At 44.6% G+C, this 22,122-nt stretch overlaps 1 long non-coding RNA gene across 2 annotated transcripts in view; it reads left to right on the forward strand.

Annotated features, from left to right (window-relative positions):
* Nucleotides 1–21,831, forward strand: part of LOC137342263 (uncharacterized) — a 101,774-nt gene extending 79,943 nt beyond the window's left edge. For both annotated transcript variants that reach the window (XR_010967220.1, XR_010967221.1), the window contains exon 3: nt 21,010–21,831. This is a non-coding gene — a long non-coding RNA (uncharacterized lncRNA). The remainder of the gene's footprint in view (nt 1–21,009) is intronic.
* Nucleotides 21,832–22,122: the final 291 nt, after the last annotated feature.

Raw genomic sequence — 22,122 nt, forward strand, 5'->3', positions numbered from 1 at the left:
ACCATCTTCAGCCAGAAGTGCCAAGTGGATGATCCATCTCAGCCTCCTCCCGATATCCCCACCATCACATAAGCCAATCTTCAGCCAATTTGATTCACTCCACGTGATACCAAGAAATGGCTGAGTGCACTGGATACAGCAAAGGCTATCGGCCCCGACAACATCCCGGCTGTAGCGCTAAAGATTTGTGCTCCAGAATTAGCCGTGCCTCTAGCCAAACTGTTCCAGTACAGCTGCAACACCGGCATCTACCCGACAATGTGGAAAATTGCCCAGGTATGTCCTGTCCACAAAATGCAGGACAAATCCAATCCGGCCAATTAACGACCATCAGTCTACTCTCAATCATCAGCAAAGTAATGGAAGGTGTAGTTGACAGTGCTATCAAGCGGCAATTACTCACCAATAACCTGCTCACTGATGCTCAGTTTGGGTTCCGCCAGGACCACTCGGCTCCAGACCTCATTACAGCCTTGGTCCAAACATGGACAAAAGAGCTGAATTCCAGAAGTGAGGTGAGAGTGACTGCCCTTGACATCAAGGCAGCATTTGACCCTAGTAAAATTGAAGTCAATGGGAATCAGGGGAAAACTCTCCAGTGGCTGGAGTCATACCTAGCACAAAGGAAGATGGTAGTGGTTGTTGGAGGCCAATCATCTCAGCCCCAGGACATTGCTGCAGGAGTTCCTCAGGGCAGTGTCCTAGGCCCAACCATCTTCAGCTGCTTCATCAATGACCTTCCCTCCATCATAAGGTCAGAAATAGGGGATGTTCGCTGATGATTGCACAGTGTTCAGTTCCATTCGCAATACCTCAGATAATGAAGCAGTCCCTGCCCAAGATGCAGCAAGACCTGGACAACATGCAGGCTTGGGCTCATAAGTGGCAAGTAACGTTTGGGCCAGACAAATGCCAGGCAATGACCATCTCCAACAATAGAGAGTCTAACCACCTCCCCTTGACATTCAACGGCATTACCATTGCCGAATCCCCCACCATCAACATCCTGGGGGTCACCATTGACCAGAAACTTAACTGGATCAGCCATATAAATACTGTGGCTACAAGAGCAGGTCAGAGGTTGGGTATTCTGCGGCGAGTGACTCACCTCCTGACTCCCCAAAGACTTTCCACCATCTACAAGGCACAAGTCAGGAGTGTGATGGAATGCTCTCCACTTGGCTGAATGAGTGCAGCTCCAACAACACTCAAGAAGCTCGACACCGTCCAGGACAAAGCAGCCCACTTGATTGGCACCCCATCCACCACCCTAAACATTCAGTCCCTTCACCACCGGCGCACAGTGGCTGCAGTGTGTACCATCCATAGGATGCACTGCAGCAACTCGCCAAGGCTTCTTCGACAGCACCTCCCAAACCCACAACCTCTACCACCTAGAAGGACAAGGGCAGCAGGCAAATGGGAACAACATCACCTGCACGTTCCCCTCCAAGTCACACACCATCCTGAATTGGAAATATATCGCCGTTCCTTCATCGTCGCTGGGTCAAAATCCTGGAACTCCCTTCCTAACAGCACTGTGGGAGAACCTTCACCACACAGACTGCAGTGGTTCAAGAAGGCAGCTCACCATCACCTTCTCAAGGGCAATTAGGGATGGGCAATAAATGCCGGCCTTGCCAGCGACGCCCACACCCCATGAACGAATAAAAAAAAATTGCTTCACTCAGTCAGTAAATAATGCTAGGAAGTAGATATTGAAGGACTGTTCTGTGTATTAAACATAAGTAATGTCTTGCCTGAAATTTCCCTTTAACTAATGGTTGAAGTTCAAAAGAAGAAACTTGGCCAGAAGTAATGTTAGAAGCGTAGGAAATTGCGGTAGGGAGGGGCATTACTGAATTATTAAGAGATTGATTAAGAGGGGAAAAACAGAGTATGAGAGTAAACTTTCAAGGAACATAAAAGTGGACTGTAAAAGCTTTTACAAGTATGTAAAACGAAAAAGATTAGTGAAGACAAATGTAGGTCCCTTACAGTCAGAAATGGGAGAATTTATTATGGGGAACAGGGAAATGGCAGAGCAATTAAACAAATACTTTGGTTCTGTCTTCACGGAAGAGGACACAAATAACTTCCCAGAAATGCTAGGGAACCAAGGGACAAGTCAGAAGGAGGAATTTAAGGAAATTAGTATTAGTAAAAAAAATAGTGTTGGATAAATTAATGGGACTGAAAGCCGATAAATCCCCAGGACCTGATAATCTGCATCCCAGAGTACTAAAAGAGGTAGCCATGGTAATAGTGGATGCATTAGTTGTCATCTTCCAAAATTCTATAGATTATGGAACAGCTCCTGCAGATTGGTGGGTGGCAAATGTAACCCCACTATTTAAAAAAGGAGGGAGAAAGAAAACAGGGAACTACAGACACTTAGAAAATATCAATGGGATTAGACAAAGTCAACATGGATTTATGAAAGGGAAATCATGTTTGACAAACCTACGGGAGTTTTTTGAGGATGAAACTGGTGGAATAGATAAGGGAGAACCAGTGGATGTGGTTTATTTGGATTTTCAGAAAGCCTTTGATAAAGTCCCACATAAGAGGTTAGTGTGCAAAATTAAAGTACATGGGATTGGTGGTAATATACTGGCATGGATTGAAAATTGGTTGACAGACAGGAAACAGAGAGTAGGAATAAATGGTTCTTTTTTGGGGTGGCAGGCAGTGACTGGTGGGGTACCGCAGGGATCAGTGCTTGGGCCCCAGCTATTCACAATACATATCAATGATTTGGATGAGGGAATCAAATGTAATATTTCCAAGTTTGCTGACGACACAAAACTGGGTGGGATCATGAGTTGTGAGGAGGATGCAAAGAGGCTTCAAGGCGATTTGGACAAGTTGAGTGAGTGGGCAAATACATGACAGATGCAGTATAATGTGGATAAATGTGAAGTTTTCCACTTCGGAAGGAAAAACAGAAAGGCAGAGTATTATTTAAATGGTGATAGATTGGGGAATGTTGATATACAAAGGGACCTGGGTGTCCTTGTACACCAGTCACTAAAAGTAAACATGCAGGTGCAGCAAGCAGTTAGGAAGGCAAATGGTGTGTTGGCCTTCATTGCAAGTGGATTTGAGTACAGGAGCAAGGATGCAGTTATACAGGGCCTTGGTGAGACCACACCGGGAGTATTGTGTGCAGTTTTGGTCTCCTTACCTAAGAAAGGATATGCTTGCCATAGAGGGAGTGCAGCGAAGGTTCACCAGACTGATTCCTGGGATGGCAGGACTGTCATATGAGGAGAGATTGGGTCGACTCGGCTTGTATTCACTCGAATTTAGAAGAATGAGAGGGGATCTCACTGAAACATGTACTATTCTGACAGGGCTAGACAGACTGGATGCAGGGAGGATGTTTCCCCTGGCTGGGGGATCCAGAACAAGGGGTCACAGTCTCAGGATATGGGGTAGGACATTTAGAACTGAGATGACGAGAAATTTCTTCACTCAGAGGGTGGTGAACCTGTGGAATTCTCTACCACAGAAGGCTGTGGAGGCCAAGTCACTGAATATATTTAAGAAGGAGCTAGATAGATTTCTAGACACAAAAGGCATCAAGGGGTATGGGGAGAGAGCGGGAATATGGTATTGAGATAGAGGATCAGCCATGATCATATTGAATGGCGAAGCAGGCTCGAAGGGCCGAATGGCCTACTCCTGCTCCTATTTTCTATGTTTCTATTTATCGGGATGCTCTCAATCTTATGTTATCAACAATAAAATGTGATAATTATGTCTATCGGGCAGATATTCAGACTGTTGGGTATAAAGTTAATACAGTGTTCCAGCAGTAACTGTGTACATTTACTGCCCAGCTGTTAATGTTGTATATTCTCGTCACTGCATCTTATGTTACCATTGCATTATTTAAGATATACAATGAAGCACTAGTTGAAATTACTCAAATTTAGCACTCCAACAAACAGAAATGAACCAGTTGACTGATGTAAATCAACATAAGTTATAATGCTGAAGATGGTAAAGAGCAGAAAATAGTGATCAAAGGGAAAAGCAAAGAGATATTTTAGTGAAGCTGGAATGATTGTACTTATTAAACAGAACATCAAAATTAAACTTGTGTTTGTGGTGTCAAAAATAAGGATGATAAAGAAAAAAAGAAAGCAAGAAAGAAAGAACTTGCATTTATATAGGGCCTTTCATGCCCTCAGGACATCCCAAAGTGCTTTACAGCCAGTGAAGTACTTTTGAAGTGTAGTTACTGTTGTAATGTAGCAGAACGCAGCAGGCAATTTGCACACATCAAGGTCTAATAAACAGCAATGTGATAATGACCAGATAATCTGTTTTTAGGTGTTGGTTGAGGGATAAATATTGGCCAGGACATCTGGGAGAACTCACCTGCTCTTCTTTGAAATAGCGCCAATGTGTCTTTTAAGTCCACCTGACAGGGCAGATGGAGCTTCGGTTTAAAGTCTCATCTGAAAGACGCCACCTCCGACAGTGCAGCACTCCCTCAGAACCGCACTGGAGTATGAGCCTAGATTTTGTGCTCAATAATATTGCCCTCAAAAGATTAATCTGCCCACTACGATGCTGGATGCCATGACATGCAGATTTGGGGGAGAAATTGGTCTTCGTTGCTTCGTTGTTTTATGGGCAGAAAACAAGTGCAAAAGGTACCAATTTCCCACTCCTCAAGGATGCATGAAAGACGCCAGATCACATATTTGGATTTTCAGGCATCCTTGGCAGCCGACTAAAACAGGCGTTAGGCCCCTTACATACGTAAATGAGGGACCTAATGCCTGTTTTAGGACCTCTCTGCAAGCATAGGAATAGGAGTAGGCCATTCAGCCCCTCGTGCCTGCTCCGCCATTTGATAAGATCATGGCTGATCTGTGATCTAACTCCACATACTTGCCTTTGGCCCATATCCCTTAATACCTTTGGTTGCCAAAAAGCTATCTATCTCACATTTAAATTTAGCAATTGAGCTAGTATCAATTGCCATTTGCGGAAGAGAGTTCCAAACTTCTACCACCCTTTGTGTGTAGAAATGTTTTCTAATCTCTCTCCTGAAAGGTCTGGCTCTAATTTTTAGACTGTGCCCCCTACTCCTAAAATCCCCATCCAGCAGAAATAGTTTCTCTCTATCCACCCTATCCGTTCCCCTTAATATCTTATAAACTTCGATCGGATCACCCCTTAACCTTCTAAACTCTAGAGAATACAACCCCAATTTGTGTAATCTCTCCTCGTAACTTAACCCTTGAAGTCCGGGTATCATTCTAGTAAACCTACGCTGCACTCCCTCCAAGGCCAATATGTCCTTCCGAAGGTGCGGTGCCCAGAACTGCTCATAGTACTCCAGGTGTGGTCTAACCAGGGTTTTGTACAGCTGCAGCATAACTTCTGTCCCCTTGTACTCTAGTCCTCTAGATATAAAGGCCAGCATTCCATTAGCCTTATTGATTATTTTCTGCACCTGTTCATGACACTTCAATGATCTATGTACCTGAACCCCTAAGTCCCTTTGGACATCCACTGTTTTTAACTTTTTACCATTTATAAAGTACCCTGTTCTATCCTTTTTTGATCCAAAGTGGATGACCTCACATTTGCCTGCATTGAATTCCATTTGCCACAGTTTTGCCCATTCACCTAATCTATCAATATCCCTTTGTAATTTTATGTTTTCATCTCCACTGCTTACAATGCCACCAATCTTTGTGTCATCGGCAAACTTAGATATGAGACTTTCTATGCCTTCATCTAAGTCGTTAATAAATATTGTCGGGCCTCTTTTACATTTTCTTGGCAGGCTGCCCTATGTTTCCAGTGGTGCTGGGCAGCCTGCCCAATTGGAGGTGGGGATTTCCGACAGGCCAAGAGCCCATTTAAAGAGTGAATTTATCTCTTGAAGTGAGGTGTCATTCTACTTAGTTCAAATCAAGACTGCTGGTGGAAGACTTCTGAAGAGCAACATGTCGCAGGCACGAGCACCATGATTATCATACACATGGAGGTGTTAGTGGAGCAGGTGAGGGAATGCAGGCAGGTTCTGGTCCTCTCGAATGGCAGGGAGGTGCACAAACAGACGCTGCAGCTGGCCTGGAGGGAGATGGTAGACAATGTCAACATCCAATAGCATCACTCCCAGGACATGGATTCATTGCCCAAGCACTTCAACAATCTGACCAGGACAGCAAGGCTGAGCATGATGTCTTCCTATCTCTATTTCTCTGCATTTAATCCAGCCCCCACCCCCCACCACCCTACCCCCAGCAATCCAAAGCTTCTTTCTCCTGCTCCACATGCTTCTCCATCAGTCACAAAGAGACATTGTACCAACTCTCCTGATTCCAATCACTCACTCATCTGTTGCTGCCTTCACAACAGGCACTAACAACATTCTGCTTTTACTGGTAGCAACTGCTGAGCATTTCACTCCTCTGCTGAGTGGTTTCACATTTCACATTGGAGACACTTTCTTGCACAGGACCACCTTCCTATCCTGCTCGCAACATGCCACTTCTCCCTCTCAGCACACACAGTATATGAAGTTTTACAACCTTTTACAACAATCGCACACTAAGTAACTCCCTCTCTTTCTGTCGGAGAAGTTACCTCGCAACAACCAGGAGAGGACCAGAACTGGCGAGGCCCAGCCTCCATCCAGGCCCTCAATCAGATGGAGGAAGAAGTCATGAACATCATTGGTGCAGGTAGATGCCGCTGGTGATGGCGAGACTGGATGCCACACTCAGCATGGTGTTGTCCACTACTTGTACCTTTTCTTTTTCCTCAAGCAATCACTCATTCAGGCAATGTGGCGACCTAATGCTGCATAGTGCTAACACTCATCTGCTACTGCCTAGCTTTTCCATGCCATGCTGACCCTTGTCCCTCTAACCTGTTTTTAGTTCCGTCTAAAAGACATGGAGCCTGCAGAACATGACTTGGAGGGGGACAGTCCTCCCGGAGAAGCATCAGCACTCGCTCCATTCCTCCCAAGCACCAGCACAGTAGCATCACCCTACAGGACATGAGTGTAAAGAAGATAGCCCTTGTCCCAAAGCATCTGGCCTCTGACATGCTGAGCTGGGTCAAATAGTTGGGGTTGGTGGACTGGCACATTATGTATCTGTCATGGCAGCTGCCAAGAAACGGGGCACTGAGCTGTATGATTTGCTGTTGGGGATCACTCACCAGCTGAACAATGATTGAGTGGTAGCCTTCCCTATTCCTGAAGGCTGCTGGCTGATTGGAACGTGCCCTCATTGCTACATGACAGCTCTTTCCTGCTGACTGCTGACCTCCATGGGGAATGTAACAAAAATAGTTGGCCCTGGCAAAAAGGGTATCAGTAACCTGCTTGATGTATGTAAGGAATCTTACAACACCAGGTTATAGTCCAACAGTTTTATTTGAAAATCACAAGCTTTCGGAGGCTTTCTCCTTCGTCAGGTGAGTGAGAGAGAGAGAAACATCCAAAAGGAAGAGAAAGAGAGAGAATGACCAGTTGTATTAAAAACAGATAACTCTCTCTGTCTTTGGGTTCTGACCGTTTGTATATTCAGTAGTCCTGTATGTAATGTCTCTCTGTCTGAACACTATTCGATTCCTTTGATTGCCTTGACAACGGGCAGTTGGAAAGATTATCTGTAATCACCAGGCATTGTTTTCTGACTATATATGCGGTACCTTTCATGGAATCCCACACTCACCTGACGAAGGAGAAAGCCTCCGAAAGCTTGTGATTTTCAAATAAAACTGTTGGACTATACCCTGGTGTTGTAAGATTCCTTACATTTGTCCACCCCAGTCCATCACCGGCATCTCCACACCATGGCTGCGTGATGTAAGCATAGACTGAAGACTGACTAATGAGACTGACACCTGCTGTAACCTAGAATGAGCCCGAGGCAAAAAACAAATTAAGGGCCATTGCCACTTTACCTGCCACAGCCAATGCATGGACAACTGGGATAGTGGATTGCAGGTCTTGTCGTAAGAGTCTCCACAGGTCTATGACAGCCTCCCTGGAGAAGTGTAGCCTCCTGCTGCACTGCTCCTCGGGTAAATTGGAGGTAACTGACTCTGAGCCTATAGTCCCAATGGACAGGGTAAGGATGCCTGCGAGCAGCCTTTCTCTTGTGGGGTTCCTTCAGAGTCCCAGCTGCAGCTCCTTGAAATTCTCTGATTTGCTAATGCTGCTCCTGTTTCTCCTCTTCCTCCACCCAGAATAGAGTGGCCAGCATTATCTTGAGCGCTGAGCTTCTTGAATGTTTAGAAGCAGAAGAAAACTGAAAATCAGCCCAGTGGTACAGGAGGGATCCACCACTGTGCACTTCTTCCGCTTTGGTGAACGAGATTGGCATCAGGGTCATATTGACATCATAGGTCCCTAATTTAAATTAATTAATGAGGCTCATTAATGGGCCACCAGGGTGAAGGTGCTGAGCAAAATGGTGGCGGGCGGGATCGGAGTAGGAATGGGGCAGTGAGTGCGGCACTGCAATTTTCAGGAGGCTATTGCCCCGTTCCAGCCGGGTGGAGTGAGTTAACATCAGCCCAATTCGAAGGTATTTTTGGAACCAAATCAATGCCATCAACAAAAAGGCAAAAGTAGATATAGATCATAGCAGCTTAGAAATTCAACAAAGTATTGGAAATTCTTCGGACTTCAGAAACCTCAAGTGGGTAATAAAGAAGAAAATGGAATATAATAGAAAAGTCCAAGGAACAACAAAAAAGCAATGTAGCTATGAAAAAAACTCCCACTCAGTTGGCTCAAGAAAATGATTGCCCAGTGTTATCATCTATTCCAAAAAAGAAGCCAGCAGGGTTCTTAAGATCAGATTTACTGTGTAGCTGATTTTATGAAGCCCGATTTGGGGGATTTGAAGTGGGCTGCATAACAGGCACACGCAAGCCTCACATTAATTTTTAAATGAAGGCAGTGAGGCTCCAATGTCATATTTGACAAATTTGGTTGAGGCTCTGCCCACAGCATTAGCCTCTCCCATAAAAAGTGGATGCATCAATGCTGGGGCAGCTGAGGCTTAGTTAATTTGTCCTCTTAAAGCTAGCTTGTTGCTTTTTTTTGCCTGCATCTGTTTTGTTTTGCTGCGAGCATTTAGAAGGTTTTACCGTCACCTAGGTTCAAATATATTTTGGAGTCCCTTTTGCACAATCCTCACCTTAGTCATGCTGCACATGTATTTGAAGTTCCAAATAGTTGCATCAATCCAAGTAGCACTAAGGGAGGTTGAAAGGATGGGTCCGAGTACATTAACTTTAACGTCAAGCCTGCCATTAGTACTCTTTCCAAATAATCTCCAAGTCTGTCTCATTCGTCAGCAACAGAAACCTGTAAGTGGGTACTCTGGTCTGTTAGGAAGCAGTCATGGCACTTGTAAGATCCAGTTCCTCAATGCTTTGAGATTTTCTGCAGCTAACAGTGAAGATCATACTTACTACATGAAACTCTGAATTGGAGCAAATCCCACCTGCAGCACTGTAGTGAGATCTGACATGCTCTGATACACTTTCTAGGACAAGTGCTGCATGCTGTTCGCAGCGGACACTAAGATTGAACCTAATGATTTGTGGTTCTGCATCAATTCACTTTTGAAGGCAGGCCCTATTGGATACCAATGGAGGTAAAGAAGAGAATGTTAAAGGCATCTAAGTGGCTTGGTCTCTTGTCCGATATGAGTATATGCATACCTTGATGATGCGTGGAGCAGGTGGATTGTCCCTTTAAATGAAGTGTCTTTGAAGACTTGGAGAAGCCATTGTGGCAAGCTATGTAAACTGACAGAGTGGTTGTTAGTTAAGCTGGTGCTTGAGCATTTTGAGAGGTCAGTCTTTGCATTAATGAGTTTCCCCGACATGCAGGTGCTGAGAGAGAGAGTATGAGAGGTCAGGAGGTGTGTGAGTGCAGTACAAGTGTATTGGCACCATTGCCTAGACTTACCTTGGCTAGCCTTGTCAGGCAGTTCTTGGGGTGGTAGAGGTTTCATTGGCTGCTTCTGTAACCACCATCTGTACAGCCTGAAGCACCCTTTTATGGCGCTCCTGCGCTCAGTGCCCAACTGATGATCCCTTCTTGCCACAGTGTAATCTCCATTACATTGAACTATTGGTTTATTTTGGCACACAATGCTGGAGTTTTATTAATAATGTATCTTTTTCTCAAGATAAACAGATTTGGCTACTTATTCAATAATCATTGCTAATTTTTCATGAAATAAATCAACAAATAAAGCATCAATACTTGGAGGTGTTGTGGAAAATTAGAAAATGCTACTTTTCTGTCTCACCAGCACTTTAAACTGAGAGGTTTTTTTCAGAGGAGTTTCCATTCCCATTCCAATACAACATTTCATGCCAATTAACTTAGTTAAACAATGTAAAATGCAGTTTGAAAATGATCAGATAGCATGTAATTGTTTCATTGCTAAAGCCAGTTATGAGTGGAATGCATCTTCACAGTGCTGAACTATTTTAAACCAAGTCTTGCATTAAATAATGTTTTAATGAGTAATACTAACTCTTGGAAATACATATACTGTTGTCAGGCAGCTGCAGCATCAGGATTAAACAAAACATTTTAAATACTTCTGAGTCTCCCAGAAAAAAAACTCATACAAAAATTAATCTACTTTTACATAAGAGTAGCCAATTAAAAATCACTCGGCTACTATAGGCAGGGTGGGGGCAGTTACCCAAATAAGAGTTCTGTGCACGAATGCACATAGCATAAGAAAAAAAGCAAATGAGTGAAAAGCACAAATTCATCTTAAAGGGTATGATGTAGTAGCCATTACCGAGACGTAGTTAGGCATGACTGGGAGCTAAATATTCCAGGCTATAGAATCTTTAGAAAGGACAGGGAAATTGGGAAAGGAAGAGGAGGAGTTAGGGATATTGGTATTAGAAACAATGTCAGCAGTCTAAAACACAATGGTCCCAATATTTACGGGGAGGGAGCGTGGTATCGGGGGAAACCCGGATATCCCGGGAACGCGGAGGTCCTGCCGAATTTAATGCCACAACCTCATTATCATCTTTTTATTCCGTTTCCCGTCCAGCAGAAGCCAGATTGACAGACTGGCCAGCTGCTGGGTGGGAAAGGCAGTGATAGAGGGCTGCAGCCAGGGACCATTGGAGTCAGTACCTGGCAACCGGGAAATATTGCGGGTTGACGGGGATGGGGTCGGACCGGTAATCGGGAGGGAAAGGGAACCGGGAAACATCACGGGGTGATGGGGTGGGGGGGGGAACATAAGAACATAGGAACAGGAGTCGGCCATTTAGCCCCTCGAGCCTGATCTGCCATTCAATGAGATCATGGCTGATCCGTGACCTAACTTCATGTACCCACTTTAGCCCCATATCCCTTAATACCTTTGGTTAAAAAAAATCAATTAATCTCAGATTTAAAATTAACAATTGAGCTAGCATCAACTGTAGAAGTGTTTCCTAACTTCACTCCTGCATGTCCTGGCTCTAATTTTTAGGATATGTCCCCTAGTCCTAGACTCCCCACCCAGTGGAAATAGTTTCTCTCTACCCTATCAGTTCCCCTTAATATCTTGAAAACTTCGATCAGATCACCCCTTAATCTTCTAAATTCCAGAGGATACAACCCTAGTTTGTGTAATCTCTCCTCGTAATTTAACCCTTGGAGTCCAGGTATCATTCTAGTAAATCTACATTGCATTCCCTCCAAGGCCAATATATCCTTTCTAAGGTGCGGTGCCCAAAACTGAACACAGTACTCCAGGTGTGGTCTAACCAGGGCTTTGTATAGCAGTAGCATAACTTCTACCCCCTTGTATTCTAGTCCTCCAAATATAAAGGCTAGCATTCCATTAGCCTTTTTGATTATTTCCTGTACCTGTCCATGACATTTTAATGATCTATGTACATGGACCCTTAAGTATCTTTGGACCTCCACTGTTTTTGAGTTTTACACCATTTAGAAAGTACTCTGATCTATTCTTCTTAGGTCCAAAATGGATGACCTCGCACTTGTCTATATTGAAATCCATTTGTCACAGTTTTGCCCATTCTCTTAATCTGTTAATATCTCTCTAATTTTATGCTTCCATCTACACTGCTTACAATGCTGCCTATCCTTGTGTCATTGTAAAACTTGGTTGAGGCCCCAACACAGATCCCTGTGGGACACCACTGGTCACATCCTGCCAATTTGAGTACCTGCCCATTATCCCTACTCTCTGCTTCCTGCCGCTCAGCTAATTTCCGTGGGGTTGGTCCGGCAATCAGGAGGGTGGTGGAACTGGGAGAGATCGTGGATTTGGAGGGGGTGGGGGGGTGGTCAGTCGATTGTGGCAGGGGACCAGGGGAAGCACTCCTGCTCCTCCTGGCCCACAAGCAGTGCTCTAAAAAGTACTCACCTGCTGGATCAGGCTGCTTCCACCTCCATTTAGCTACCTGGATTCCCGAGTCCTGGGAAACTTGGCCAGCCAGGATTAAATTTAAATTGCTGCCAAAATATCAGGAGTGCAGCCTCATTTTATAATTGCGGACCCGCTTCTCTAGAGCGGGTTACTCGGATGGCCTGAAATCTGCCGCGGTTAAAGCAGAAGCAGGTGCATTTGCGGCGGGATGGAGTCGGGTTTCGCAAATATGAAGATTTAACCACCCTCCGCACCCCCCCACCATTGTTGAAACTGTTAAAACTCCCCACTATGGATACAACTAAGGAACAGGAAAGGATGCAAGACTCTGGTGGGAGTTGTCTGCAGACCTTCTGACAGTACTGACGTAGTGTGGGAGGATGTATAAATACGAAGATCAGAGAAGCATGTAGCAGAAACAATGGGACATTTTAAATTTTACTTGGAGTGGGAAAAGCAGAACAGCTCAAGTAGTAAAAGCAACGAATATCAAGAATGCATTTGGGACAGTTTCCTAGAACAACAGGTGTTAAATTGGGCTGTGTAGTGCCTGTTGTTTCGGCGTTACACGGCCTCTCCGACATCCAAGATGGCGCAGATAACGAACGCTGGAATCATGCAAAGTAAGGCGAAAATGGCTTCAATCAGTGTGCAACGCTGATTTAAAGTGATAGACACAATTTTGGGACTTAACGCTCAACTCAACGCACAGTCTTAATCCCGACCATCTGAACGTGTCTTAGAGTACCTGGGGGACCTCCCACCGGCGCTATTTAAAGGGACCATGCAGGATTTACAGGTTAGTGGCTGGATTATTGCCTCTGGCTGCCAAGACATTTGTAACTGTTTTTGGAGGTCTCCTAGACTTCAATACTAGGACGCGGGGACATAGCCTAACATTTAGAGCCAGGACGTGCAGGACTGAAGTAGGAAATGCTTCTACACGCAAAGGGTGGGAGACATTTGGAATGCTCTTCTGCAGAAGGCAGTTGATGCTAGCTCACTTGTAAATGTTAAATCTGAGATTGATAGATTTCTGTGAACCAAGGGTATTAAGGCGGGTATATGGAGTTAGGTCACAGGTCCACCATGATCTCATTGAATGATGGAACAGGCTCGAGGGGCTAAATACCACTGCCACTTGTTGCCTCCTGATATGCGCCACCTTCTCCTGCAAGAAAGCAGGACGTGTGTCTGGGTGATGTGCCTGTCATGGTTGAATAGCTGCCAGTGTGTGCGGTCTGTGAGTTGTGGGTGGGCGGCTTAAAACAGTGGTAATGTGTTAGGGTGAGAGGAAGCATCTGATTGGAAGGGCTGAATACTGATAGATAGAGTTTATTGGTATGTGGGGATGGGGGGTGTAGTGCGTGGTGCAGTTGGTAGGAGATGCCATTTGACAGTTGACCTCACTCACCTTGACCACTCATGTCAAAGCATTGAACTTCTTCCTGCACTGCATCCATGTTCATGATGCTGTGCTCCTGGCATTGACTTTGTCTCCCGCTGCCTCCCATTGCCTTTTGAGTTTATTTCTGGAGGGCCTCTTGGCCCCCTCCCCCTGCGGATATAGGATGTCCCTCCTTCTGCCACCTCTTGCACTCAAGGTCTCCAGTGCATCAGCTCAGATCGGCAAATTGGTGAGATCTGGTGTGCAGATTGGAGGATGTGGGATTTAGTAGTGCGCAACCTTTATTCAATGTTTTAACATAACTCATCAGTCTGTAAACATAGGGATGGGATCTGCATCTGTGTTTTACATGTACGATTTCTGATCTCTGTTCAGACTCCATGCAGACAGTAGACTGTTATTTTCAGCAAATAACAGGTACCAGCTACCTTTAAGAGATTTCTAAGAAACATCCTCCCTTTAAGAGATTGCGCTCCCTCTGGTGGTGGAAAGTGCAAATTGCATTGATTCCACATGCAAGGCCTGGAAAGGAACACCGATTGTAGGAAAGTGCTCCCTTGGGTCCAAACTTGCTTCCTGCCTGCATAGGGTCCTTCGGGCGCGGAGTCGCTACCATCGCCCAAAACGGACACTTATCCAATTTTCCCCCCAATATGTTTTAGAACCAACAGTTTTCTGCGACAATGGGGGCAAAATTGGATCTCATTTCACCTTTGAAAAAGTAACAGAAAGAGTAGCAGATGAAACATATTTGGATTTTCAAAAGGCCTTTGCGTAGTAGACTCATGATTAAGATCAGAGCATGTGGAGTCAGGGGACTTGTAGCAGAATGAATAGCAAGTTGGCTACAAAACAGAAAACAGAGGGTAGGGGTTAAGGACAGCTACTCAGATTGGCAAAAGGTGGGAAGTAGTCATAGAGTCATAGAGTTATACAGCACGGATAGAGGCCCTTCGGCCCATCGTGTCCGCGCCGGCCATCAGCCCTGTCTACTCTAATCCCATATTCCAGCATTTGGTCCGTAGCCTTGTATGCTATGGCATTTCAAGTGCTCATCCAAATGCTTCTTGAATGTTGTGAGGGTTCCTGCCTCCACAACCCTTTCAGACAGTGCGTTCCAGACTCCAAACACCCTCTGGGTGAAAAAGTTCTTTCTCAAATCCCCTCTAAACCTCCCGCCTTTTACCTTGAATCTATGTCCCCTTGTTATAGAACCCTCAACGAAGGGAAAAAGCTCCTTAGTATCCATCCTATCTGTGCCCCTCATAATTTTTAATAGTGTTCCACAGGGATTGATGTTGGGACCACTGTTGTTCAAAATTTACATTAGTGATTTGGATTTGGGATTTGGAAGTACAATTTCAAAATTTGTGGACTACACCAAATTGGGGGGTGTAGTTAATACAAAGGAAGAATGTGTCAAAATGCAATTAATAAACTTGTAAAATGGGCGTGTAATTGGCAAATGAATTTCAATATAGATAAGTGTGAGGTGGTGCATTTAGCCACATACTGCTTGAATAATAAGAGTCTGAATGGGATAGATGAGCAAAGGGATCTGGAGGTACAGATATACAAATCACTAAAAGTAGTGACGCAGGTTAATGAGGCCATAAAAAAGGCAAAGCAAGCACTGGGGTTCATTTCTAGAGGAATAGAATTGAAAAATAGAGATGTGATGTTAAACTTGTATAGGGCCTTGGGTCAAACCACACTTGGAGTATTGTGCATAGTTCTAGTCTCCATATTGTAGAAAGGATATAGAGGCATTGGAGTGGGTGCAAAAAGGATTCACAAGGATGATACCAGAACTGAGAGGATATACTTATCAGGAAAGGCTGAACAGGCTGGGGCTCTATTCTGTAGAAAAGAGAAGGCTGAGGGGTGACCTGACAGAGGACTTTAAGATAATGAAAGGGTTTGATAGGGTAGACGTAGAGAAAATGTTTCCACTTGCAGGGGAGTCCAAAACTAGAGGTCATAAATATGAAATAGTCCCTAATAAATCCAATAGGGAATTCAGGAGACATTTCTTCACCCAAAGAGTGGTAGAAATGTGGAACCATTTAAGGGGAAGCTGGATAAGCACGAGGGAGAAAGGAATAGAAGGGTATGCTGATAGGGTTAGATGAAGTAGGGATGGAGGAGGCTCGTGTGGAGCATAAACACCAACATGGCCTGTTTCTGTGCTGTAGTTTCGATGTAACTCGATGTTTATTGGGCGCGAAATAGGTCTACAACCTCCCAATTTTTGTCACTGATCGTATGCGACCAAATTGCACAGGAAGTGCGTCAGTCGCCATAACAGTTAGGGCACCCCTTAATCATCCCTGGCATCTGTCTGAAACGAGTGTTAGGCCCATTGCCTGTGCAAATGGAGGGCCTAACGCTTATTTCAGTCCCCTTTGATAAATTGGATCGCATCTGATCACAGCATATGTCGTGCACACTGCAGTCAGTTTTCTCAGGCCTTGAAGCAATCCAACAGTCCTTAAAGGGTCCGCTGGACTCTGCTAGGAAAGTAAAACATTGTTTGTCGACCTGAATGTGGAGCCAGCAGGAACAGGACTGCTCTCCTGGCTCCACATTGGAATTGCCACGTGCTGCCAGCTACTGCTCAACCCCCTCCCAATCTCTCCACCTCCCCCCCCCCCCCACCACCCCAGACTTACCGTGAGACTGTGCCAACGTCCCTGATGGCCAATCTTCATCCTCGTCAGGACCGGCACCACTGCGACTAGCTGCCCCAGCACATTGGTTGAGTCCTGAAGAGGACCAATTTTATGTGTTTGTTTCAAGGGCCGAGAAAACTGACTGCAGTGTCCATGTCGCATTCTGCGATCAGGCGTGATCAAATTTATCAGTTGGATCGCGTCTGATCGCAGGATAAATCAAACTGCTTACATCCAAGAATTTCAGTGAGGTCTGCAGGAGGACTGAAAGCCCTCTATCCCCCGCCCCCTCCCCTTGCCCAGACTCAACAATGAAGCAGTGGATATGCTCCTGCACAAAGTTAGGCAGAGGAAGGTTGCAGTATTTAAGTTGGAGAGATGCAGGTCCCAAAGGAGCACAACCCAGCAGCAGGTGTTAGGAAGTGGCTAGAGTAGTGAGCGCGAATATAACTTCATCCTGCATGGCAACTCAGTAACTGCAAAAAAGTTTAATGACCATATCCAAACAGGCAAGGTAAGAGGAGGCAGCAGCACCTTGCAGAATACACTGTATAAAGCATGCGAGCAACTTACAGTGACATCCTCATACTCTGTGCTGAAGTGTTTGAATTACTTACCATCAGTGCTCAGGAGGCAGCACATTGCCCTTTACACCCCCAGCCTTTACTTACGAGAATTCCTGGCCTCAGAAACTGACATGCAATCACTTCACTAAAAGCCTCACATGGGACCCGGAAAATTCTCGGGCCCACTATGTTGGTAAGTGTGGCGGAGTGGCTGTGCCGCTGACCTCTGTTCCTGATCCTGCCAGAGAATATGGGGTTATTGGATTTAATAACTGCAGCGGTTCAAGAAGGCAGCTCACTACCACCTTCTCAAGGGCAATTAGGGGTGGGCAATAAATGCTGGTTTTGCCAGCAATGCCCACATCCCATGAATGAATAAAAAAAATATTATTCTTGGTGGGCATCTGTGCCAATGTGATCACTACTTGGGCGCCCTCTGGAGGGGAGGGGGGGAGCTGGAAAGTATGACACCGCATGGCCACCTGTGGATGTTGCTAATGCTCTCCCCAACCCAAAAGGTGCAGCTATACCAATGATTGGCCTTTTTGTAAGAGGTCCAATCAAAAAAATTTGCCAGTCAGTTCCTCCTCCCTGGTGGGTCCCACATCCATTCCAACAATGACCATAGTGTCCAGATTGCTGGGCAGAAAAGAGGCAGGAACCTTGAGATTTTCACCGACAGAAGCTGGCCCATCTTCCTTATCACATCAGAGACATCATGAGTCAAATGATGTTTCTGCTCACTCCTGGCTCCATCGGAAACTGGCAATGGCTCCGCTTCTGAACGGAGACCTGGCATTTCTGGGTCCTGCCCAATTTCCTTCCCTGTTTGCTGCATTCCATGCAGATGAATGTGAGGAGTGTGCCCTGATACCCAAGGAAATTGCGGCCAGGGTTTCTCTAAGAGTGTCATGCTGAGGTTAGGAACTTAATGTGTGTGCATGAAATCTGCATCCCATCACTCTGTTGGTGCCCCTCTAAATGGTAATTTATTACCTTACTTTAGACCACAAAAGAAAGAAGTGAGGATAGAAAAATATAAGGAAAAATATAATTCAGCATCTGTTGCAGATATTCAAAAAAAAGATGACTCCTACTCGGCTTACTGGTTGCCACTGACATGTTAGGTCCCTATCCCTATCAAGGCTAGGAGCTTAGGGAGTTCCCACCCCTGGCCTACCATTTGCCTTGTAAGGGGTGGATGGAAGTTACAAGGCAGCCCAGAAGCACACAGAAATAGCAGAGACCCGAAGTAACCAGGTGTCCACCATTCCCTTAGGGGTTTCACCGGTTATGCTGAAGTTATGGTGGGCAATCAGTAGAATCCTTATGAAATTTCAAAGCCACTAACTCTAGATATTGACAGCTGTTGAAAAACTTCTGTGAACATGTCAAAGAGAACAAGGGATTGCTGCCTCATCAGTAAGCAACCTGTCATGACTGTTATAAGGTGATGCTGAACTAGCATGAGCAACTAAGGAAAACAAATTCTGGAGGTGATTGTGATGAAGGTGGGAAGCAAACTGCAAATGGATAACTCTAGAACCCGGCCCTGGCCATCCTTTATATTTTTGGAAGATGATGGGTTAGCAACCTCCTGTAGCCAGGGCTTGGAATCAAGTAGCTTTGGATTAAAGTGCTTCTCAAGGTTCTTTTGGCATCAGTTTACCACCATCTGCAGGTGATTTCATTTTTGTTGACCAAACAGGAATTTGATTTTTAGGAGGCAACCCTGATCCTTATGGCCGATGTATCTCTTCATGTTTTGGTGAGGTGTTGAATCTAATAGCTGAGCTGATGTCCTTCAGATGTTCTCTTTTCTTGGCTGTGCTATGCCCTTGAGGTGTTGGCTATAAAGTGCCAATGGTATCAAATCTCTTCTCTTCATCTGCTCTTTCCACTTTGTCTTCATCTTCTTCTTCAGCCAAGACAGTGGCAGCTTCTTTTGGCGAATCAGTGCTGGACAGGAATATAGATGGTTCATTTATTCAGATATGAAAGTATGATTTATAAACATGTCATGTTGGGCTCACTGTCATCTGTTTTTAAACTGTTGCAAGAGATGCTGAATTTTATTTTTCCTTACACATTTTATGGTTTGAGGATAAAAGCGTACAAAAAGTGCTGTATGTGTCTTTTATATGCCGTGTAGGATGATACCAGTATCCATCATGTTAGCCTACATTATATGCAGATGACATTTACAGTTATAATGTTAAAAAGGCTTTCCAAAATCTGAGGACTCAGCTGATATGATCTCATTTAAGTGGTTAAAAATAAGTCCAGTTTTCTTTCTGCAGCAATCAGTCTTATTGTTGGCACAGGTAGAGTTGTCATGTATCAGGTTCCAGATTGGATGGTCTGATTTTTGAGGGAGTTATCTGGGAAATTCTACAATGAAAATCAGTTACCAAAGCCTGTTTTTTAAATTAGAAATCTATGCTTTTCACTTACTCCTGAACGTTGTGATGCGGTGGCAGAATTTTTCAACGGCAGAAAAAAAAAACAGAGCTCCAAAATTGCAAGATCTGGGGGGAAGATGCAGTCTTAGCAGGGAAGCTGTAATTTGCGGGACAAATTGCACTCCAGAGGGGTAGGCACAACCTCTGCCCGCCCATGTTACAGTGCACAGCCAGTATGGGGGTGCATCAGGGGCATTACTGGGCTTCCCTAGGAATTCCATCCCAACCACCCCTAAAGGCTCAATGATCTTTCCCTAAGCCCAGACCTATGTCTGCCGAGAGCTGGTGTTCTGGGCCCCACCAGTCACTAGTGCAATGGTAATCAATCCCAAAGGGATAGATTCCATTAGGCAAGTTGCCACTGATTTCGCTAAGGGGAATGAAAAAAAGTTTAGATTAACATTTTTTTTGGCCCAATCAGGCCTTGGCTTCCCTCCTCAGAGCAGCAAGGTGTCACTTCAATTTTCTAGCAGTAACATAGGGTTGCACCTCTACAGGTGTGGGTATCCACCCGGGCTATTTAAATGACCCTGTCCATGGGACTTGGAACAGGGTCCTCTGCAATGGACAGAGTGAAGCAGGACAAGAAAGCACTAGGCCTCCCCCACATTGCAGGCTTCCACAGGGAGTAAGGTGTCATAGACTGCACCTACAATGCCCTGAGCGCGCACCATCACCGTCCTGGCATCTTTCTGAATAGAAAGAGATTCCACTCCCTCAACATCCAGCTTGTTTGCGACCACAGGCAGTATGCAGGTCTGTGTCCAGTTTGCTAGCAGATGTCACCCTCCAGTGAGCTGGCACCTGTGGCATGCTATCCCCCTGCCCTAGCTCCTGCACATTTGTGGCTGGTGATTCACCATGTCAAGACCTCGCCTCTAGCCTACCCTCTAAAGTACGCGTGGTGCCAGCCTCTGACATCATACTTGCTAAGCTCAGATCGAGTGATGGTGCATTTTCAGAAAGGCTGGCCTCCTCTTCCTGAAGTGGCAGAGGTGTAGGAAGTACCACTTTAATTCAGATTTGTAAACTGCCCCTTTTGGACTATGTACAGCTCATTGGTTCTGAGTTGAATGTTTGCATCAACCAAAACAGGACTGACTCAGATTGACCGGGGCAGGGGGAAGGTTGTTCTCATATAGAGTAAATTTTACACAGGGTTTTCCTGTGCACACAAGAATTCCAAAGTTATCTGAGAGTGCTCGAGTTAATAAATAAAAGTCGAGATGTTAATTTCTGGTTATTAAGCTGTTTAAGTTGCATTTTTACACTTTAAGTGCGATCAAATGTTTAAGTGTTCATGGTAAATCACCCAAGTAAAAAAACAAAAAAGTCATACTAATGATTGAATAGCAACTGCCTTTAATTACTGCATAATTAACACTGTTCAAGACAACAGAAGACAGTCCTGCTAATGTGATTTTCCTTTTTGTATCAATGTTATGAACATTATTTTTCCTTAAATTCCTTAATTAGAGGCATCTACATCCATGATTCTCTTTCTGGCCTGCAACTACTGCATCACGAATGAACCTGGAGGAGGTGGACTTCTCAATTCACCATGATACTGTTAATTAGGATAAATATTGCATCATGAAATTTTGCTCATTTAACATGATGGTAAACACTGAAAAGAGCTACATTTGATCAATTAACTCCATGTCAGCAATGAACAATTGATTTCAAATACTTATTCTATGTGAAGACTCGGCTCTGTAATAAAAGAAAGATTTGAAAAACTTGCATTTATGTAGCGCCTTTCACAACCTCAGGATGTCCCAAGGTGCTTTACAGCCAATTAAATATTTCTGAACTGTAGTCACTGTTGTAACGTAGGACACGCAGCAGCCAAATTGCACACAGCAAGGCCCCACAGATAGCAATGTAATAATGACTAGATGATCTGTTTCAGTGATGTTGGTTGAGGGATAAATATTGGCCAGGGCATGGAGCAGAACTCCCCTGCTCTTTTTCAAAATAGTGCCATGGGATCTGTTACCTCCACCTGTGAGGCCAGAAGGTGCCTCAGTTTAACATCTCATTCGAAGGATGACACCTCTGACAGTGCAGCACTCCCTCAGTACTGTACTGAAGTCTGTGTCTAAATTTTGTGCTCAGATCTCTGGAGTGGGACTTGAACCTACATCCTTCTGACACTGAGACGAGAGTGCTACCACTGAGCCACGGCTGACAGTAAAACCAACAATAAATGATTCTGGGAATGGTTACAGCAGTGGTGTTTGTATTTTCAGGCTGAATTGTTGATGCCTCTTTCTGTTTGTAATTCTGTGTTTACAAAAGGTCTATGACTCTAAACCTTTAAGAAATGAATAGGTATAATAATGTCAATAGCCACTTAATACTGTACAAACCAATGGGAAGATGATTTCAGAAGCTTTTAAGAGATTTGATAAAAGCTTTGTAAGCTTTCCCAGCACTGTGATTATTATTTGCTCATCGCTGTTTGCCATTTTCCTGAGAACTGAGATCTTTATTAATTCTAAAACAGAAAATGGATCACTAATATTATCTCATTTTATGCATAAATATATATAGTTGGGCAACTATTCCCATTTAAAATTTCATTCT

The sequence above is a fragment of the Heptranchias perlo genome, chromosome 2, assembly GCF_035084215.1.
Source record: "Heptranchias perlo isolate sHepPer1 chromosome 2, sHepPer1.hap1, whole genome shotgun sequence".
Lineage (NCBI taxonomy): Eukaryota > Metazoa > Chordata > Chondrichthyes > Hexanchiformes > Hexanchidae > Heptranchias > Heptranchias perlo.